At 43.0% G+C, this 17,776-nt stretch overlaps 28 non-coding genes across 28 annotated transcripts; all 28 read right to left on the bottom strand.

Annotated features, from left to right (window-relative positions):
• Positions 1-128: 128 nt before the first annotated feature.
• On the bottom strand, positions 129-200 carry TRNAA-UGC (transfer RNA alanine (anticodon UGC)). Its single transcript has one exon. It is a non-coding gene; the product is annotated as a tRNA-Ala (tRNA).
• Positions 201-475: 275 nt separating this feature from the next.
• Positions 476-547, bottom strand: TRNAA-UGC (transfer RNA alanine (anticodon UGC)). Its single transcript has one exon. It is a non-coding gene; the product is annotated as a tRNA-Ala (tRNA).
• A 618-nt stretch (positions 548-1,165) lies between these two features.
• Positions 1,166-1,237, bottom strand: TRNAA-UGC (transfer RNA alanine (anticodon UGC)). The gene has a single exon. It is a non-coding gene; the product is annotated as a tRNA-Ala (tRNA).
• Positions 1,238-1,856: 619 nt separating this feature from the next.
• TRNAA-UGC (transfer RNA alanine (anticodon UGC)) lies at positions 1,857-1,928 on the bottom strand. Its single transcript has one exon. It is a non-coding gene; the product is annotated as a tRNA-Ala (tRNA).
• A 270-nt stretch (positions 1,929-2,198) lies between these two features.
• TRNAA-UGC (transfer RNA alanine (anticodon UGC)) lies at positions 2,199-2,270 on the bottom strand. The gene has a single exon. It is a non-coding gene; the product is annotated as a tRNA-Ala (tRNA).
• Positions 2,271-2,544: 274 nt separating this feature from the next.
• On the bottom strand, positions 2,545-2,616 carry TRNAA-UGC (transfer RNA alanine (anticodon UGC)). The gene has a single exon. It is a non-coding gene; the product is annotated as a tRNA-Ala (tRNA).
• A 968-nt stretch (positions 2,617-3,584) lies between these two features.
• On the bottom strand, positions 3,585-3,656 carry TRNAA-UGC (transfer RNA alanine (anticodon UGC)). Its single transcript has one exon. It is a non-coding gene; the product is annotated as a tRNA-Ala (tRNA).
• A 270-nt stretch (positions 3,657-3,926) lies between these two features.
• Positions 3,927-3,998, bottom strand: TRNAA-UGC (transfer RNA alanine (anticodon UGC)). Its single transcript has one exon. It is a non-coding gene; the product is annotated as a tRNA-Ala (tRNA).
• A 274-nt stretch (positions 3,999-4,272) lies between these two features.
• TRNAA-UGC (transfer RNA alanine (anticodon UGC)) lies at positions 4,273-4,344 on the bottom strand. The gene has a single exon. It is a non-coding gene; the product is annotated as a tRNA-Ala (tRNA).
• Positions 4,345-5,658: 1,314 nt separating this feature from the next.
• On the bottom strand, positions 5,659-5,730 carry TRNAA-UGC (transfer RNA alanine (anticodon UGC)). Its single transcript has one exon. It is a non-coding gene; the product is annotated as a tRNA-Ala (tRNA).
• A 274-nt stretch (positions 5,731-6,004) lies between these two features.
• TRNAA-UGC (transfer RNA alanine (anticodon UGC)) lies at positions 6,005-6,076 on the bottom strand. The gene has a single exon. It is a non-coding gene; the product is annotated as a tRNA-Ala (tRNA).
• Positions 6,077-6,346: 270 nt separating this feature from the next.
• TRNAA-UGC (transfer RNA alanine (anticodon UGC)) lies at positions 6,347-6,418 on the bottom strand. Its single transcript has one exon. It is a non-coding gene; the product is annotated as a tRNA-Ala (tRNA).
• Positions 6,419-6,692: 274 nt separating this feature from the next.
• Positions 6,693-6,764, bottom strand: TRNAA-UGC (transfer RNA alanine (anticodon UGC)). Its single transcript has one exon. It is a non-coding gene; the product is annotated as a tRNA-Ala (tRNA).
• A 1,309-nt stretch (positions 6,765-8,073) lies between these two features.
• On the bottom strand, positions 8,074-8,145 carry TRNAA-UGC (transfer RNA alanine (anticodon UGC)). Its single transcript has one exon. It is a non-coding gene; the product is annotated as a tRNA-Ala (tRNA).
• A 622-nt stretch (positions 8,146-8,767) lies between these two features.
• TRNAA-UGC (transfer RNA alanine (anticodon UGC)) lies at positions 8,768-8,839 on the bottom strand. Its single transcript has one exon. It is a non-coding gene; the product is annotated as a tRNA-Ala (tRNA).
• Positions 8,840-9,114: 275 nt separating this feature from the next.
• Positions 9,115-9,186, bottom strand: TRNAA-UGC (transfer RNA alanine (anticodon UGC)). The gene has a single exon. It is a non-coding gene; the product is annotated as a tRNA-Ala (tRNA).
• Positions 9,187-9,804: 618 nt separating this feature from the next.
• TRNAA-UGC (transfer RNA alanine (anticodon UGC)) lies at positions 9,805-9,876 on the bottom strand. The gene has a single exon. It is a non-coding gene; the product is annotated as a tRNA-Ala (tRNA).
• Positions 9,877-10,496: 620 nt separating this feature from the next.
• TRNAA-UGC (transfer RNA alanine (anticodon UGC)) lies at positions 10,497-10,568 on the bottom strand. Its single transcript has one exon. It is a non-coding gene; the product is annotated as a tRNA-Ala (tRNA).
• Positions 10,569-11,188: 620 nt separating this feature from the next.
• On the bottom strand, positions 11,189-11,260 carry TRNAA-UGC (transfer RNA alanine (anticodon UGC)). Its single transcript has one exon. It is a non-coding gene; the product is annotated as a tRNA-Ala (tRNA).
• A 622-nt stretch (positions 11,261-11,882) lies between these two features.
• On the bottom strand, positions 11,883-11,954 carry TRNAA-UGC (transfer RNA alanine (anticodon UGC)). Its single transcript has one exon. It is a non-coding gene; the product is annotated as a tRNA-Ala (tRNA).
• A 275-nt stretch (positions 11,955-12,229) lies between these two features.
• TRNAA-UGC (transfer RNA alanine (anticodon UGC)) lies at positions 12,230-12,301 on the bottom strand. Its single transcript has one exon. It is a non-coding gene; the product is annotated as a tRNA-Ala (tRNA).
• A 620-nt stretch (positions 12,302-12,921) lies between these two features.
• TRNAA-UGC (transfer RNA alanine (anticodon UGC)) lies at positions 12,922-12,993 on the bottom strand. Its single transcript has one exon. It is a non-coding gene; the product is annotated as a tRNA-Ala (tRNA).
• Positions 12,994-13,268: 275 nt separating this feature from the next.
• On the bottom strand, positions 13,269-13,340 carry TRNAA-UGC (transfer RNA alanine (anticodon UGC)). Its single transcript has one exon. It is a non-coding gene; the product is annotated as a tRNA-Ala (tRNA).
• A 618-nt stretch (positions 13,341-13,958) lies between these two features.
• Positions 13,959-14,030, bottom strand: TRNAA-UGC (transfer RNA alanine (anticodon UGC)). Its single transcript has one exon. It is a non-coding gene; the product is annotated as a tRNA-Ala (tRNA).
• A 616-nt stretch (positions 14,031-14,646) lies between these two features.
• Positions 14,647-14,718, bottom strand: TRNAA-UGC (transfer RNA alanine (anticodon UGC)). The gene has a single exon. It is a non-coding gene; the product is annotated as a tRNA-Ala (tRNA).
• A 1,661-nt stretch (positions 14,719-16,379) lies between these two features.
• On the bottom strand, positions 16,380-16,451 carry TRNAA-UGC (transfer RNA alanine (anticodon UGC)). The gene has a single exon. It is a non-coding gene; the product is annotated as a tRNA-Ala (tRNA).
• A 275-nt stretch (positions 16,452-16,726) lies between these two features.
• TRNAA-UGC (transfer RNA alanine (anticodon UGC)) lies at positions 16,727-16,798 on the bottom strand. Its single transcript has one exon. It is a non-coding gene; the product is annotated as a tRNA-Ala (tRNA).
• A 275-nt stretch (positions 16,799-17,073) lies between these two features.
• On the bottom strand, positions 17,074-17,145 carry TRNAA-UGC (transfer RNA alanine (anticodon UGC)). The gene has a single exon. It is a non-coding gene; the product is annotated as a tRNA-Ala (tRNA).
• Between the last annotated feature and the right edge of the window lie 631 nt (positions 17,146-17,776).

Raw genomic sequence — 17,776 nt, 5'->3', positions numbered from 1 at the left:
TCTATAGTGAAAGAAAATGGCAGCGCTGTTCGATGAAATGTATTTCATGATATGCGCACCGGTAACTCGTGATGCCGTAGTATTACAACAGGCAATAAAAAAAGATACCGCTAAAGTCGAGAGCGCTTTGGAGGTGCCGGGGATGAAACCCGGGACTTCTCACATGCAAAGCGAGCGCTCTACCACTGAGCTACACCCCCGTTACATCTGGAGCACTCATTAACGAGTTTCTTGGTGCTCATCAGCTTGTTCAAACAATAAAATAATCAATTAGTTGAAATAAACAAAATCGTCTCCTCATTGCTGCCTGATACAGTTTTTTTCATCATTGAGGAAAGCCGCTTATCTCTATAGTGAAAGAAAATGGCAGCGCTGTTCGGTGAAATGTATTTCATGATATGCGCACCGGTAACTCGTGATGCCGTAGTATTGCAACAGGCAATAAAAAAAGATACCGCTAAAGTCGAGAGCGCTTTGGAGGTGCCGGGGATGGAACCCGGGACTTCTCACGTGCAAAGCGAGCGCTCTACCACTGAGCTACACCCCCGTTACATCTGGAGCACTGACTAACGAGTTTCATGGTGCTCATCAGCTTGTTCAAACAATAAAATAATCAATTAGTTGAAAAAAACAAAATCGTCTCGTCATTGCTGCCTGATACAGTTTTTTCATCATTGAGGAAAGCCGCTTATCTCTATAGTCAAAGAAAATGGCAGCGCTGTTCGATGAAATGTATTTCATGATATGCGCACCGGTAACTCATGGTGCCGTAGTATTACAATAGGCAATAAAAAAGATACCGCTAAAGTTGAGAGTGCTTTGGTGGTGACGGGGATTGAACCCGAGACTTCTAAAATGCAAAGCGAGCGCTCTACCACTGAGCTACACCCCCGTTACATCTGGAGCGCTCATTAACGAGTTTCTTGGTGCTCATCAGCTTGTTCTAACAATAAAATAATTCAATAGTTGAAATAAACAAAATCATCTCGTCATTGCTGCCTGATACAGTTTTTTCATCATTGAGGAAAGCTGCATATTACTATAGTCAAAGAAAATGGCAGCGCTGTTCGATGAAATGTATTTCATGATATGCGCACCGGTAACTCATGGTGCCGTAGTATTACAACAGGCAATGAAAAAGATACCGCTAAAGTCGAGAGCGCTTTGGAGGTGCCGGGGATTGAACCCGAGACTTCTCCCATGCAAAGCGAGCGCTCTACCACTGAGCTACACCCCCGTTACATCTGGGGCACTCATTAACGCGTTTCTTGGTGCTCATCAGCTTGTTCTAACAATAAAATAATTCAATAGTTAAAATAAACAAAATCATCTCGTCATTGCTGCCTGATACAGTTTTTTCCTCATTGAGGAAAGCTGCATATTTCTATAGTCAAAGAAACTGGCAGCGCTGTTCGATGAATTGTATTTCATGATATGCGCACCGGTAACTCAAGGTGCCGTAGTATTACAACAGGCAATAAAAAAGATACCGCTAAAGTCGAGAGCGCTTTGGAGGTGCCGGGGATATAACCCAGGACTTCTCACATGCAAAGCGAGCGCTCTACCACTGAGCTACATTCCCGTTACATATGGAACACTCATTAACGAGTTTCTTTGTGCTCATCAGCTTGTTCAAACACTAAAATAATCAATTAGTTGAAATAAACAAAATCGTCTCGTCATTGCTGCCTGATACAGTTTTTTCATCATTGAGGAAAGCTGCATATTTCTATAGTCAAAGAAAATGGCAGCGCTGTTCGATGAAATGTATTTCATGATATACGCACCGGTAACTCGTGGTGCCGTAGTATTACAACAGGCAATAAAAAAAGATACCGCTAAATTCGAGAGCGCTTTAGAGGTGCCGGGGATTGAACCCGAGGCTTCTCATATGCAAAGCGAGCGCTCTACCACTGAGCTACACCCCCGTTACATCTGGAGCACTCTTTAACGAGTTTCTTGGTGCTCATCAGCTTGTTCTAACAAAATAATTCAATAGTTGAAATAAACAAAATCATCTCGTCATTGCTGCCTGATACAGTTTTTTCACCATTGAGGAAAGCTGCTTATCTCTATAGTCAAAGAAAATGGCAGCGCTGTTCGATGAAATGTATTTCATGATATGCGCACCGGTAACTCATGGTGCCGTAGTATTACAATAGGCAATAAAAAAGATACCGCTAAAGTTGAGAGCGCTTTTGTGGTGCCGGGGATGGAACCCGGGACTTCTCACATGCAAAGCGAGCGCTCTACCACTGAGCTACACCCCCGTTACATCTGGAACACTCATTAACGACTTTCTTGGTGCTCATCAGCTTGTTAAAACAATAAAATAATCAATTAGCTGAAATAAACAAAATCGTCTCGTCATTGCTGCCTGATACAGTTTTTTCATCAATGAGGAAAGCTGCATATTTCTATAGTCAAAGAAAACGGCAGCGCTGTTCGATGAAATGTATTTCATGATATACGCACCGGTAACTCGTGGTGCCGTAGTATTACAACAGGCAATAAAACAAGATACCGCTAAATTCGAGAGCGCTTTGGAGGTGCCGGGGATTGAACCCGAGGCTTCTCACATGCAAAGCGAGCGCTCTACCACTGAGCTACACCCCCGTTACATCTGGAGCACTCTTTAACGAGTTTCTTGGTGCTCATCAGCTTGTTCAAACAATAAAATAATCAATTAGTTGAAAGAAACAAAATCGTCTCGTCATTGCTGCCTGATACAGTTTTTTTCATCATTGAGGAAAGCCGCTTATCTCTATAGTGAAAGAAAATGGCAGCGCTGTTCGATGAAATGTATTTCATGATATGCGCACCGGTAACTCGTGATGCCGTAGCATTACAACAGGCAATAAAAAAAGATACCGCTAAAGTCGAGAGCGCTTTCGAGGTGCCGGGGTCTGAACCCAGGACTACTCACAAGCAAAGCGAGCGCTCTACCACTGAGCTACACCCCCGTTACATCTGGAGCACTGATTAACAAGTTTCTTGGTGCTCATCAGCTTGTTCAAACAATAAAATAATCAATTAGTTGAAATAAACAAAATCGTCTCGTCATTGCTGCCTGATACAGTTTTTTCATCATTGAGAAAAGCCGCCTATCTCTATAGTGAAAGAAATTGGCAGCGCTGTTCGATGAAATGTATTTCATGATATGCGCACCGGTAACTCGTGATGCCGTAGTATTACAACAGGCAATAAAAAAAGATACCGCTAAAGTCGAGAGCGCTTTCGAAGGGCCGGGGTCTGAACCCAGGACTACTCACAAGCAAAGCGAGCGCTCTACCACTGAGCTACACCCCCGTTACATCTGGAGCACTGATTAACGAGTTTCTTGGTGCTCATCAGCTTGTTCAAACAATAAAATAATCAATTAGTTGAAATAAACAAAATCGTCTCGTCATTTCTGCCTGATACAGTTTTTTTCATCATTGAGGAAAGCTGCATATTTCTATAGTCAAAGAAAATGGCAGCGCTGTTCGATGAAATGTATTTCATGATATACGCACCGGTAACTCGTGGTGCCGTAGTATTACAACAGGCAATAAAAAAAGATACCGCTAAATTCGAGAGCGCTTTAGAGGTGCCGGGGATTGAACCCGAGGCTTCTCATATGCAAAGCGAGCGCTCTACCACTGAGCTACACCCCCGTTACATCTGGAGCACTCTTTAACGAGTTTCTTGGTGCTCATCAGCTTGTTCTAACAAAATAATTCAATAGTTGAAATAAACAAAATCATCTCGTCATTGCTGCCTGATACAGTTTTTTCACCATTGAGGAAAGCTGCTTATCTCTATAGTCAAAGAAAATGGCAGCGCTGTTCGATGAAATGTATTTCATGATATGCGCACCGGTAACTCATGGTGCCGTAGTATTACAATAGGCAATAAAAAAGATACCGCTAAAGTTGAGAGCGCTTTTGTGGTGCCGGGGATGGAACCCGGGACTTCTCACATGCAAAGCGAGCGCTCTACCACTGAGCTACACCCCCGTTACATCTGGAACACTCATTAACGACTTTCTTGGTGCTCATCAGCTTGTTAAAACAATAAAATAATCAATTAGTTGAAATAAACAAAATCGTCTCGTCATTGCTGCCTGATACAGTTTTTTCATCATTGAGGAAAGCTGCATATTTCTATAGTCAAAGAAAACGGCAGCGCTGTTCGATGAAATGTATTTCATGATATACGCACCGGTAACTCGTGGTGCCGTAGTATTACAACAGGCAATAAAAAAAGATACCGCTAAATTCGAGAGCGCTTTGGAGGTGCCGGGGATTGAACCCGAGGCTTCTCACATGCAAAGCGAGCGCTCTACCACTGAGCTACACCCCCGTTACATCTGGAGCACTCTTTAACGAGTTTCTTGGTGCTCATCAGCTTGTTCAAACAATAAAATAATCAATTAGTTGAAATAAACAAAATCGTCTCGTCATTGCTGCCTGATACAGTTTTTTTCATCATTGAGGAAAGCCGCTTATCTCTATAGTGAAAGAAAATGGCAGCGCTGTTCGATGAAATGTATTTCATGATATGCGCACCGGTAACTCGTGATGCCGTAGCATTACAACAGGCAATAAAAAAAGATACCGCTAAAGTCGAGAGCGCTTTCGAGGTGCCGGGGTCTGAACCCAGGACTACTCACAAGCAAAGCGAGCGCTCTACCACTGAGCTACACCCCCGTTACATCTGGAGCACTGATTAACAAGTTTCTTGGTGCTCATCAGCTTGTTCAAACAATAAAATAATCAATTAGTTGAAATAAACAAAATCGTCTCGTCATTGCTGCCTGATACAGTTTTTTCATCATTGAGAAAAGCCGCCTATCTCTATAGTGAAAGAAATTGGCAGCGCTGTTCGATGAAACGTATTTCATGATATGCGCACCGGTAACTCGTGATGCCGTAGTATTACAACAGGCAATAAAAAAAGATACCGCTAAAGTCGAGAGCGCTTTCGAAGGGCCGGGGTCTGAACCCAGGACTACTCACAAGCAAAGCGAGCGCTCTACCACTGAGCTACACCCCCGTTACATCTGGAGCACTGATTAACGAGTTTCTTGGTGCTCATCAGCTTGTTCAAACAATAAAATAATCAATTAGTTGAAATAAACAAAATCGTCTCGTCATTTCTGCCTGATACAGTTTTTTTCATCATTGAGGAAAGCCGCTTATCTCTATAGTGAAAGAAAATTGCAGCGCTGTTCGATGAAATGTATTTCATGATATGCGCACCGGTAACTCGTGATGCCGTAGTATTACAACAGGCAATAAAAAAAGATACCGCTAAAGTCGAGAGCGCTTTCGAGGTGCCGGGGTCTGAACCCAGGACAACTCACAAGCAAAGCGAGCGCTCTACCACTGAGCCACACCCCCGTTACATCTGGAGCACTCATTAACGAGTTTCTTGGTGCTCATCAGCTTGTTCAAACAATAAAATAATCAATTAGTTGAAATAAACAAAATCGTCTCGTCATTGCTGCCTGATATAGTTTTTTCATCATTGACAAAAGCCGCTTATCTCTATAGTGAAAGAAATTGGCAGCGCTGTTCGATGAAATGTAGTTCATGATATGCGCACCGGTAACTCAAGGTGCCGTAGTATTACAACAGGCAATAAAAAAAGATACCGCTAAAGTCGAGAGCGCTTTGGAGGTGCCGGGGATATAACCCAGGACTTCTCACATGCAAAGCGAGCGCTCTACCACTGAGCTACACCCCCGTTACATATGGAACACTCATTAACGAGTTTCTTTGTGCTCATCAGCTTGTTCAAACAATAAAATAATCAATTAGTTGAAATAAACAAAATCGTCTCGTCATTGCTGCCTGATACAGTTTTTTCATCATTGAGGAAAGTTGCATATTTCTATAGTCAAAGAAAATGGCAGCGCTGTTCGATGAAATGTATTTCATGATATACGCACCGGTAACTCGTGGTGCCGTAGTATTACAACAGGCAATAAAAAAAGATACCACTAAATTCGAGAGCGCTTTGGAGGTGCCGGGGTTTGAACCCGAGGCTTCTCATATGCAAAGCGAGCGCTCTACCACTGAGCTACACCCCCGTTACATCTGGAGCACTCTTTAACGAGTTTCTTGGTGCTCATCAGCTTGTTCTAACAAAATAATTCAATAGTTGAAATAAACAAAATCATCTCGTCATTGCTGCCTGATACAGTTTTTTCACCATTGAGGAAAGCTGCTTATCTCTATAGTCAAAGAAAATGGCAGCGCTGTTCAATGAAATGTATTTCATGATATGCGCACCGGTAACTCATGGTGCCGTAGTATTACAATAGGCAATAAAAAAGATACCGCTAAAGTTGAGAGCGCTTTGGTGGTGCCGGGGATGGAACCCGGGACTTCTCACATGCAAAGCGAGCGCTCTACCACTGAGCTACACCCCCGTTACATCTGGAACACTCATTAACGAGTTTCTTGGTGCTCATCAGCTTGTTCAAACAATAAAATAATCAATTAGTTGAAATAAACAAAATCGTCTCGTCATTGCTGCCTGATACAGTTTTTTCATCATTGAGGAAAGCTGCATATTTCTATAGTCAAAGAAAATGGCAGCGCTGTTCGATGAAATGTATTTCATGATATACGCACCGGTAACTCGTGGTGCCGTAGTATTACAACAGGCAATAAAAAAAGATACCGCTAAATTCGAGAGCGCTTTGGAGGTGCCGGGGATTGAACCCGAGGCTTCTCACATGCAAAGCGAGCGCTCTACCACTGAGCTACACCCCCGTTACATCTGGAGCACTCTTTAACGAGTTTCTTGGTGCTCATCAGCTTGTTCTAACAAAATAATTCAATAGTTGAAATAAACAAAATCATCTCGTCATTGCTGCCTGATACAGTTTTTCACCATTGAGGAAAGCTGCTTATCTCTATAGTCAAAGAAAATGGCAGCGCTGTTCGATGAAATGTATTTCATGATATGCGCACCGGTAACTCGTGATGCCGTAGCATTACAACAGGCAATAAAAAAAGATACCGCTAAAGTCGAGAGCGCTTTCGCGGTGCCGGGGTCTGAACCCAGGACTACTCACAAGCAAAGCGAGCGCTCTACCACTGAGCTACACCCCCGTTACATCTGGAGCACTGATTAACGAGTTTCTTGGTGCTCATCAGCTTGTTCACACAATAAAATAATCAATTAGTTGAAATAAACAAAATCGTCTCGTCATTGCTGCCTGATACAGTTTTTTCATCATTGAGAAAAGCCGCCTATCTCCATAGTGAAAGAAATTGGCAGCGCTGTTCGATGAAATGTATTTCATGATATGCGCACCGGTAACTCGTGATGCCGTAGTATTACAACAGGCAATAAAAAAAGATACCGCTAAAGTCGAGAGCGCTTTCGAGGGGCCGGGGTCTGAACCCAGGACTACTCACAAGCAAAGCGAGCGCTCTACCACTGAGCTACACCCCCGTTACATCTGGAGCACTGATTAACGAGTTTCTTGGTGCTCATCAGCTTGTTCAAACAATAAAATAATCAATTAGTTGAAATAAACAAAATCGTCTCGTCATTGCTGCCTGATACAGTTTTTTTCATCATTGAGGAAAGCCGCTTATCTCTATAGTGAAAGAAAATTGCAGCGCTGTTCGATGAAATGTATTTCATGATATGCGCACCGGTAACTCGTGATGCCGTAGTATTACAACAGGCAATAAAAAAAGATACCGCTAAAGTCGAGAGCGCTTTCGAGGTGCCGGGGTCTGAACCCAGGACAACTCACAAGCAAAGCGAGCGCTCTAGCACTGAGCTACACCCCCGTTACATCTGGAGCACTCATTAACGAGTTTCTCGGTGCTCATCAGCTTGTTCAAACAATAAAATAACCAATTAGTTGAAATAAACAAAATCGTCTCGTCATTGCTGCCTGATACAGTTTTTTCATCATTGAGAAAAGCCGCTTATCTCTATAGTGAAAGAAATTGGCAGCGCTGTTCGATGAAATGTATTTCATGATATGCGCACCGGTAACTCGTGGTGCCGTAGTATTACAACAGGCAATAAAAAAAGATACCGCTAAAGTCGAGAGCGCTTTGGAGGTGCCGGGGATGAAACCCGGGACTTCTCACATGCAAAGCGAGCGCTCTACCACTGAGCTACACCCCCGTTACATCTGGAGCACTGACTAACGAGTTTCATGGTGCTCATCAGCTTGTTCAAACAATAAAATAATCAATTGGTTGAAATAAACAAAATCGTCTCGTCATTGCTGCCTGATACAGTTTTTTTCATCATTGAGGAAAGCCGCTTATCTCTATAGTGAAAGAAAATGGCAGCACTGTTCGATGAAATGTATTTCATGATATGCGCACCGGTAACTCGTGATGCCGTAGTATTACAACAGGCAATAAAAAAAGATACCGCTAAAGTCGAGAGCGCTTTGGAGGTGCCGGGGATGAAACCCGGGACTTCTCACATGCAAAGCGAGCGCTCTACCAATGAGCTACACCCCCGTCACATCTGGAGCACTGATTAACGAGTTTCTTGGTGCCCATCAGCTTGTTCAAACAATAAAATAATCAATTAGTTGAAATAAACAAAATCGTCTCGTCATTGCTGCTTGATACAGTTTTTTTCATCATTGAGGAAAGCCGCTTATCTCTATAGTGAAAGAAAATGACAGCGCTGTTCGATGAAATGTACTTCATGATATGCGCACCGGTAACTCGTGATGCCGTAGTATTGCAACAGGCAATAAAAAGAGATACCGCTAAAGTCGAGAGCGCTTTGGAGGTGCCGGGGATGGAACCCGGGACTTCTCACGTGCAAAGCGAGCGCTCTACCACTGAGCTACACCCCCGTTACATCTGGAGCACTGACTAACGAGTTTCATGGTGCTCATCAGCTTGTTCAAACAATAAAATAATCAATTGGTTGAAATAAACAAAATCGTCTCGTCATTGCTGCCTGATACAGTTTTTTTCATCATTGAGGAAAGCCACTTATCTCTATAGTGAAAGAAAATGGCAGCGCTGTTCGATGAAATGTAATTCATGATATGCGCACCGGTAACTCGTGATGCCGTAGTATTGCAACAGGCAATCAAAAAAGATACCGCTAAAGTCGAGAGCGCTTTGGAGGTGCCGGGGATGGAACCCGGGACTTCTCACGTGCAAAGCGAGCGCTCTACCACTGAGCTACACCCCCGTTACATCTGGAGCACTGACTAACGAGTTTCATGGTGCTCATCAGCTTGTTCAAACAATAAAATAATCAATTGGTTGAAATAAACAAAATCGTCTCGTCATTGCTGCCTGATACAGTTTTTTCATCATTGAGGAAAGCCGCTTATCTCTATAGTCAAAGAAAATGGCAGCGCTGTTCGATGAAATGTATTTCATGATATGCGCAACGGTAACTCATGGTGCCGTAGTAATACAATAGGCAATGAAAAAGATACCGCTAAGGTTGAGAGCGCTTTGGTGGTGCCGGGGATTGAACCCGAGACTTCTAAAATGCAAAGCGAGTGCTCTACTACTGAGCTACACCCCCGTTACATCTGGAGCGCTCATTAACGAGTTTCTTGGTGCTCATCAGCTTGTTCTAACAATAAAATAATTCAATAGCTGAAATAAACAAAATCATCTCGTCATTGCTGCCTGATACAGTTTTTTCATCATTGAGGAAAGCTGCATATTACTATAGTCAAAGAAAATGGCAGCGCTGTTCGATGAAATGTATTTCATGATATGCGCACCGGTAACTCATGGTGCCGTAGTATTACAACAGGCAATGAAAAAGATACCGCTAAAGTCGAGAGCGCTTTGCAGGTGCCGGGGATTGAACCCGAGACTTCTCCCATGCAAAGCGAGCGCTCTACCACTGAGCTACACCCCCGTTACATCTGGGGCACTCATTAAAGCGTTTCTTGGTGCTCATCAGCTTGTTCTAACAATAAAATAATTCAATAGTTAAAATAAACAAAATCATCTCGTCATTGCCGCCTGATACAGTTTTTTCCTCATTGAGGAAAGCTGCATATTTCTATAGTCAAAGAAACTGGCAGCGCTGTTCGATGAATTGTATTTCATGATATGCGCACCGGTAACTCGTGATGCCGTAGTATTACAACAGGCAATAAAAAAAGATACCGCTAAAGGCGAGAGCGCTTTGGAGGTGCCGGGGATATAACCCGGGACTTCTCACATGCAAAGCGAGCTCTCTACCAATGAGCTACACCCCCGTTACATCTGAAGCACTCATTAACGAGTTTCTTGGTGCTCATCAGCTTGTTCAAACAATAAAATAATCAAATATTTGAAATAAACAAAATCGTCTCGTCATTGCTGCATGATACAGTTTTTTTATCAATGAGGAAAGCTGCATATTTCTATAGTCAAAGAAAATGGCAGCGCTGTTCGATGAAATGTATTTCATGATATGCGCACCGGTAACTCGTGGTGCCGTAGTATTACAACAGGCAATAAAAAAAGATACCGCTAAAGTCGAGAGCGCTTTGGAGGTGCCGGGGATGGAACCCGGGACTTCTCACATGCAAAGCGAGCGCTCTACCACTGAGCTACACCCCCGTTACATCTGGAGCACTCATTAACGAGTTTCTTGGTGCTCATCAGCTTGTTCAAACAATAAAAGAATCAATTAGTTGAAATATACAAAATCGTCTCGTCATTGCTGCATGATACATTTTTTTTATCAATGAGGAAAGCTGCATATTTCTATAGTCAAAGAAACTGGCAGCGCTGTTCGATGAATTGTATTTCATGATATGCGCACCGGTAACTCGTGATGCCGTAGTATTACAACAGGCAATAAAAAAAGATACCGCTAAAGTCGAGAGCGCTTTCGAGGTGCCGGGGTCTGAACCCAGGACTACTCACAAGCAAAGCGAGCGCTCTACCACTGAGCTAAACCCCCGTTACATCTGGAGCACTCATTAACGAGTTTCTTGGTGCTCATCAGCTTGATCAAACAATAAAATAATCAATTAGTTGAAATAAACAAAATCGTCTCGTCATTGCTGCCTGATACTGTTTTTTCATCATTGAGAAAACCCCCTTATCTCTATAGTGAAAGAAAATGGCAGCGCTGTTCGATGAAATGTATTTCATGATATGCGCACCGGTAACTCGTGATGCCGTAGTATTACAACAGGCAATAAAAAAAGATACCGCTAAAGTCGAGAGCGCTTTGGAGGTGCCGGGGATGGAACCCGGGACTTCTCACATGCAAAGCGAGCGCTCTACCACTGAGCTACACCCCCGTTACATCTGGAGCACTGATTAATGAGTTTCTTGGTGCTCATCAGCTTGTTCAAACAATAAAATAATCAATTAGTTGAAATAAACAAAATCGTCTCGTCACTGCTGCCTGATACAGTTTTTTTCATCATTGAGGAAAGCCGCTTATCTCTATAGTGAAAGAAAATGGCAGCGCTGTTCGATGAAATGTATTTCATGATATGCGCACCGGTAACTCGTGATGCCGTAGCATTACAACAGGCAATAAAAAAAGATACCGCTAAAGTCGAGAGCGCTTTCGAGGTGCCGGGGTCTGAACCCAGGACAACTCACAAGCAAAGCGAGCGCTCTACCACTGAGCTACACCCCCGTTACATCTGGAGCTACTGATTAACGAGTTTCTTGGTGCTCATCAGCTTGTTCAAACAATAAAATAATCAATTAGTTGAAATAAACAAAATCGTCTCGTCATTGCTGCCTGATACAGTTTTTTCATCATTGAGAAAAGCCGCTTATCTCTATAGTGAAAGAAATTGGCAGCGCTGTTCGATGAAATGTATTTCATGATATGCGCACCGGTAACTCGTGATGCCGTAGTATTACAACAGGCAATAAAAAAAGATGCCGCTAAAGTCGAGAGCGCTTTGGAGGTGCCGGGGATGAAACCCGGGACTTCTCACATGCAAAGCGAGCGCTCTACCACTGAGCTACACCCCCGTTACATCTGGAGCACTGATTAACGAGTTTCTTGGTGCTCATCAGCTTGTTCAAACAATAAAATAATCAATTAGTTGAAATAAACAAAATCGTCTCGTCATTGCTGCCTGATACAGTTTTTTTCATCATTGAGGAAAGCCGCTTATCTCTATAGTGAAAGAAAATGGCAGCGCTGTTCGATGAAATGTATTTCATGATATGCGCACCGGTAACTCGTGATGCCGTAGTATTGCAACAGGCAATAAAAAAAGATACCGCTAAAGTCGAGAGCGCTTTGGAGGTGCCGGGGATGGAACCCGGGACTTCTCACGTGCAAAGCGAGCGCTCTACCACTGAGCTACACCCCCGTTACATCTGGAGCACTGACTAACGAGTTTCATGGTGCTCATCAGCTTGTTCAAACAATAAAATAATCAATTAGTTGAAATAAACAAAATCGTCTCGTAATTGCTGCCTGATACAGTTTTTTCATCATTGAGGAAAGCCGCCTATCTCTATAGTCAAAGAAAATGGCAGCGCTGTTCGATGAAATGTATTTCATGATATGCGCACCGGTAACTCATGGTGCCGTAGTATTACAATAGGGAATAAAAAAGATACCGCTAAAGTTGAGAGCGCTTTGGTGGTGCCGGGGATTGAACCCGAGACTTCTAAAATGCAAAGCGAGCGCTCTACCACTGAGCTACACCCCCGTTACATCTGGAGCACTGATTAACGAGTTTCTTGGTGATCATCAGCTTGTTCAAACAATAAAATAATCAATTAGTTAAAATAAAAAATATCGTCTCGTCATTGCTGCCTGATACAGTTTTTTTCATCATTGAGGAAAGCCGCTTATCTCTATAGTGAAAGAAAATGGCAGCGCTGTTCGATGAAATGTATTTCATGATATGCGCACCGGTAACTCGTGATGCCGTAGTATTACAACAGGCAATAAAAAAAGATGCCGCTAAAGTCGAGAGCGCTTTGGAGGTGCCGGGGATGAAACCCGGGACTTCTCACATGCAAAGCGAGCGCTCTACCACTGAGCTACACCCCCGTTACATCTGGAGCACTGATTAACGAGTTTCTTGGTGCTCATCAGCTTGTTCAAACAATAAAATAATCAATTAGTTGAAATAAACAAAATCGTCTCGTCATTGCTGCCTGATACAGTTTTTTTCATCATTGAGGAAAGCCGCTTATCTCTATAGTGAAAGAAAATGGCAGCGCTGTTCGATGAAATGTATTTCATGATATGCGCACCGGTAACTCGTGATGCCGTAGTATTGCAACAGGCAATAAAAAAAGATACCGCTAAAGTCGAGAGCGCTTTGGAGGTGCCGGGGATGGAACCCGGGACTTCTCACGTGCAAAGCGAGCGCTCTACCACTGAGCTACACCCCCGTTACATCTGGAGCACTGACTAACGAGTTTCATGGTGCTCATCAGCTTGTTCAAACAATAAAATAATCAATTAGTTGAAATAAACAAAATCGTCTCGTAATTGCTGCCTGATACAGTTTTTTCATCATTGAGGAAAGCCGCTTATCTCTATAGTCAAAGAAAATGGCAGCGCTGTTCGATGAAATGTATTTCATGATATGCGCACCGGTAACTCATGGTGCCGTAGTATTACAATAGGCAATAAAAAAGATACCGCTAAAGTTGAGAGCGCTTTGGTGGTGCCGGGGATTGAACCCGAGACTTCTAAAATGCAAAGCGAGCGCTCTACCACTGAGCTACACCCCCGTTACATCTGGAGCGCTCATTAACGAGTTTCTTGGTGCTCATCAGCTTGTTCTAACAATAAAATAATTCAATAGTTGAAATAAACAAAATCATCTCGTCATTGCTGCCTGATACAGTTTTTTCATCATTGAGGAAAGCTGCATATTACTATAGTCAAAGAAAATGGCAGCGCTGTTCGATGAAATGTATTTCATGATATGCGCACCGGTAACTCAAGGTGCCGTAGTATTACAACAGGCAATAAAAAAGATACCGCTAAAGTCGAGAGCGCTTTGGAGGTGCCGGGGATATAACCCAGGACTTCTCACATGCAAAGCGAGTGCTCTACCACTGAGCTACACCCCCGTTACATATGGAACACTCATTAACGAGTTTGTTTGTGCTCATCAGCTTGTTCAAACAGTAAAATAATCAATTAGTTGAAATAAACAAAATCGTCTCGTCATTGCTGCCTGATACAGTTTTTTCATCATTGAGGAAAGTTGCATATTTCTATAGTCAAAGAAAATGGCAGCGCTGTTCGATGAAATGTATTTCATGATATACGCACCGGTAACTCGTGGTGCCGTAGTATTACAACAGGCAATAAAAAAAGATACCGCTAAATTCGAGAGCGCTTTGGAGGTGCCGGGGATTGAACCCGAGGATTCTCATATGCAAAGCGAGCGCTCTATCACTGAGCTACACCCCCGTTACATCTGGAGCACTCTTTAACGAGTTTCTTGGTGCTCATCAGCTTGTTCTAACAAAATAATTCAATAGTTGAAATAAACAAAATCATCTCGTCATTGCTGCCTGATACAGTTTTTTCACCATTGAGGAAAGCTGCTTATCTCTATAGTCAAAGAAAATGGCAGCGCTGTTCGATGAAATGTATTTCATGATATGCGCACCGGTAACTCATGGTGCCGTAGTATTACAATAGGCAATAAAAAAGATACCGCTAAAGTTGAGAGCGCTTTGGTGGCGCCGGGGATGGAACCCGGGACTTCTCACATGCAAAGCGAGCGCTCTACCACTGAGCTACACCCCCGTTACATCTGGAGCACTGATAAACGAGTTTCTTGGTGCTCATCAGCTTGTTCACACAATAAAATAATCAATTAGTGTAAATAAACAAAATCGTCTCGTCATTGCTGCCTGATACAGTTTTTTCATCATTGAGAAATGCCGCCTATCTCTATAGTGAAAGAAATTGGCAGCGCTGTTCGATGAAATGTATTTCATGATATGCGCACCGGTAACTCGTGATGCCGTAGTATTACAACAGGCAATAAAAAAAGATACCGCTAAAGTCGAGAGCGCTTTCGAGGGGCCGGGGTCTGAACCCAGGACTACTCACAAGCAAAGCGAGCGCTCTACCACTGAGCTACACCCCCGTTACATCTGGAGCACTGATTAACGAGTTTCTTGGTGCTCATCAGCTTGTTCAAACAATAAAATAATCAATTAGTTGAAATAAACAAAATCGTCTCGCCATTGCTGCCTGATACAGTTTTTTTCATCATTGAGGAAAGCCGCTTATCTCTATAGTGAAAGAAAATTGCAGCGCTGTTCGATGAAATGTATTTCATGACATGCGCACCGGTAACTCGTGATGCCGTAGTATTACAACAGGCAATAAAAAAAGATACCGCTAAAGTCGAGAGCGCTTTCGAGGGGCCGGGGTCTGAACCCAGGACTACTCACAAGCAAAGCGAGCGCTCTACCACTGAGCTACACCCCCGTTACATCTGGAGCACTGATTAACGAGTTTCTTGGTGCTCATCAGCTTGTTCAAACAATAAAATAATCAATTAGTTGAAATAAACAAAATCGTCTCGTCATTGCTGCCTGATACAGTTTTTTTCATCATTGAGGAAAGCCGCTTATCTCTATAGTGAAAGAAAATTGCAGCGCTGTTTGATGAAATGTATTTCATGATATGCGCACCGGTAACTCGTGATGCCGTAGTATTACAACAGGCAATAAAAAAAGATACCGCTAAAGTCGAGAGCGCTTTCGAGGTGCCGGGGTCTGAACCCAGGACAACTCACAAGCAAAGCGAGCGCTCTACCACTGAGCTACACCCCCGTTACATCTGGAGCACTCATTAACGAGTTTCTTGGTGCTCATCAGCTTGTTCAAACAATAAAATAACCAATTAGTTGAAATAAACAAAATCGTCTCGTCATTGCTGCCTGATACAGTTTTTTCATCATTGAGAAAAACCGCTTATCTCTATAGTGAAAGAAATTGGCAGCGCTGTTCGATGAAATGTATTTCATGATGTGCGCACCGGTAACTCGTGGTGCCGTAGTATTACAACAGGCAATAAAACAAGATACCGCTAAAGTCGAGAGCGCTTTCGAGGTGCCGGGGTCTGAACCCAGGATTACTCACAAGCAAAGCGAGCGCTCTACCACTGAGCTACACCCCCATTACATCTGGAGCACTGATTAACGAGTTTCTTGGTGATCATCAGCTTGTTCAAACAATAAAATAATCAAATAGTTGAAATAAACAAAATCGTCTCGTCATTGCTGCCTGATACAGTTTTTTTCATCATTGAGGAAAGCCGCTTATCTCTATAGTGAAAGAAAATGGCAGCGCTGTTCGATGAAATGTATTTCATGATATGCGCACCGGTAACTCGTGATGCCGTAGTATTACAACAGGCAATAAAAAAAGATACCGCTAAAGTCGAGAGCGCTTTGGAGGTGCCGGGGATGAAACCCGGGACTTCTCACATGCAAAGCGAGCGCTCTACCACTGAGCTACACCCCCGTTACATCTGGAGCACTGACTAACGAGTTTCATGGTGCTCATCAGCTTGTTCAAACAATAAAATAATCAATTGGTTGAAATAAACAAAATCGTCTCGTCATTGCTGCCTGATACAGTTTTTTTCATCATTGAGGAAAGCCGCTTATCTCTATAGTGAAAGAAAATGGCAGCGCTGTTCGATGAAATGTATTTCATGATATGCGCACTGGTAACTCGTGATGCCGTAGTATTACAACAGGCAATAAAAAAAGATACCGTTAAAGTCGAGAGCGCTTTGGAGGTGCCGGGGATGAAACCCGGGACTTCTCACATGCAAAGCGAGCGCTCTACCACTGAGCTACACCCCCGTCACATCTGGAGCACTGATTAACGAGTTTCTTAGTGCCCATCAGCTTGTTCAAACAATAAAATAATCAATTAGTTGAAATAAACAAAATCGTCTCGTCATTGCTGCCTGATACAGTTTTTTTCATCATTGAGGAAAGCCGCTTATCTCTATAGTGAAAGAAAATGGCAGCGCTGTTCGATGAAATGTATTTCATGATATGCGCACCGGTAACTCGTGATGCCGTAGTATTGCAACAGGCAATAAAAAAAGATACCGCTAAAGTCGAGAGCGCTTTGGAGGTGCCGGGGATGGAACCCGGGACTTCTCACGTGCAAAGCGAGCGCTCTACCACTGAGCTACACCCCCGTTACATCTGGAGCACTGACTAACGAGTTTCATGGTGCTCATCAGCTTGTTCAAACAATAAAATAATCAATTGGTTGAAATAAACAAAATCGTCTCGTCATTGCTGCCTGATACAGTTTTTTTCATCATTGAGGAAAGCCGCTTATCTCTATAGTGAAAGAAAATTGCAGCGCTGTTCGATGAAATGTATTTCATGATATGCGCACCGGTAACTCGTGATGCCGTAGTATTACAACAGGCAATAAAAAAAGATACCGCTAAAGTCGAGAGCGCTTTCGAGGGGCCGGGGTCTGAACCCAGGACTACTCACAAGCAAAGCGAGCGCTCTACCACTGAGCTACACCCCCGTTACATCTGGAGCACTGATTAACGAGTTTCTTGGTGCTCATCAGCTTGTTCAAACAATAAAATAATCAATTAGTTGAAATAAACAAAATCGTCTCGTCATTGCTGCCTGATACAGTTTTTTTCATCATTGAGGAAAGCCGCTTATCTCTATAGTGAAAGAAAATTGCAGCGCTGTTCGATGAAATGTATTTCATGATATGCGCACCGGTAACTCGTGATGCCGTAGTATTACAACAGGCAATAAAAAAAGATACCGCTAAAGTCGAGAGCGCTTTCGAGGTGC

Source organism: Rhipicephalus microplus, chromosome 3 (genome assembly GCF_043290135.1).
Source record: "Rhipicephalus microplus isolate Deutch F79 chromosome 3, USDA_Rmic, whole genome shotgun sequence".
NCBI classification, from domain to species: domain Eukaryota; kingdom Metazoa; phylum Arthropoda; class Arachnida; order Ixodida; family Ixodidae; genus Rhipicephalus; species Rhipicephalus microplus.
Note: the sequence above shows the minus strand (reverse complement) of the source record. Positions and strands in the feature narration are given on the sequence as shown.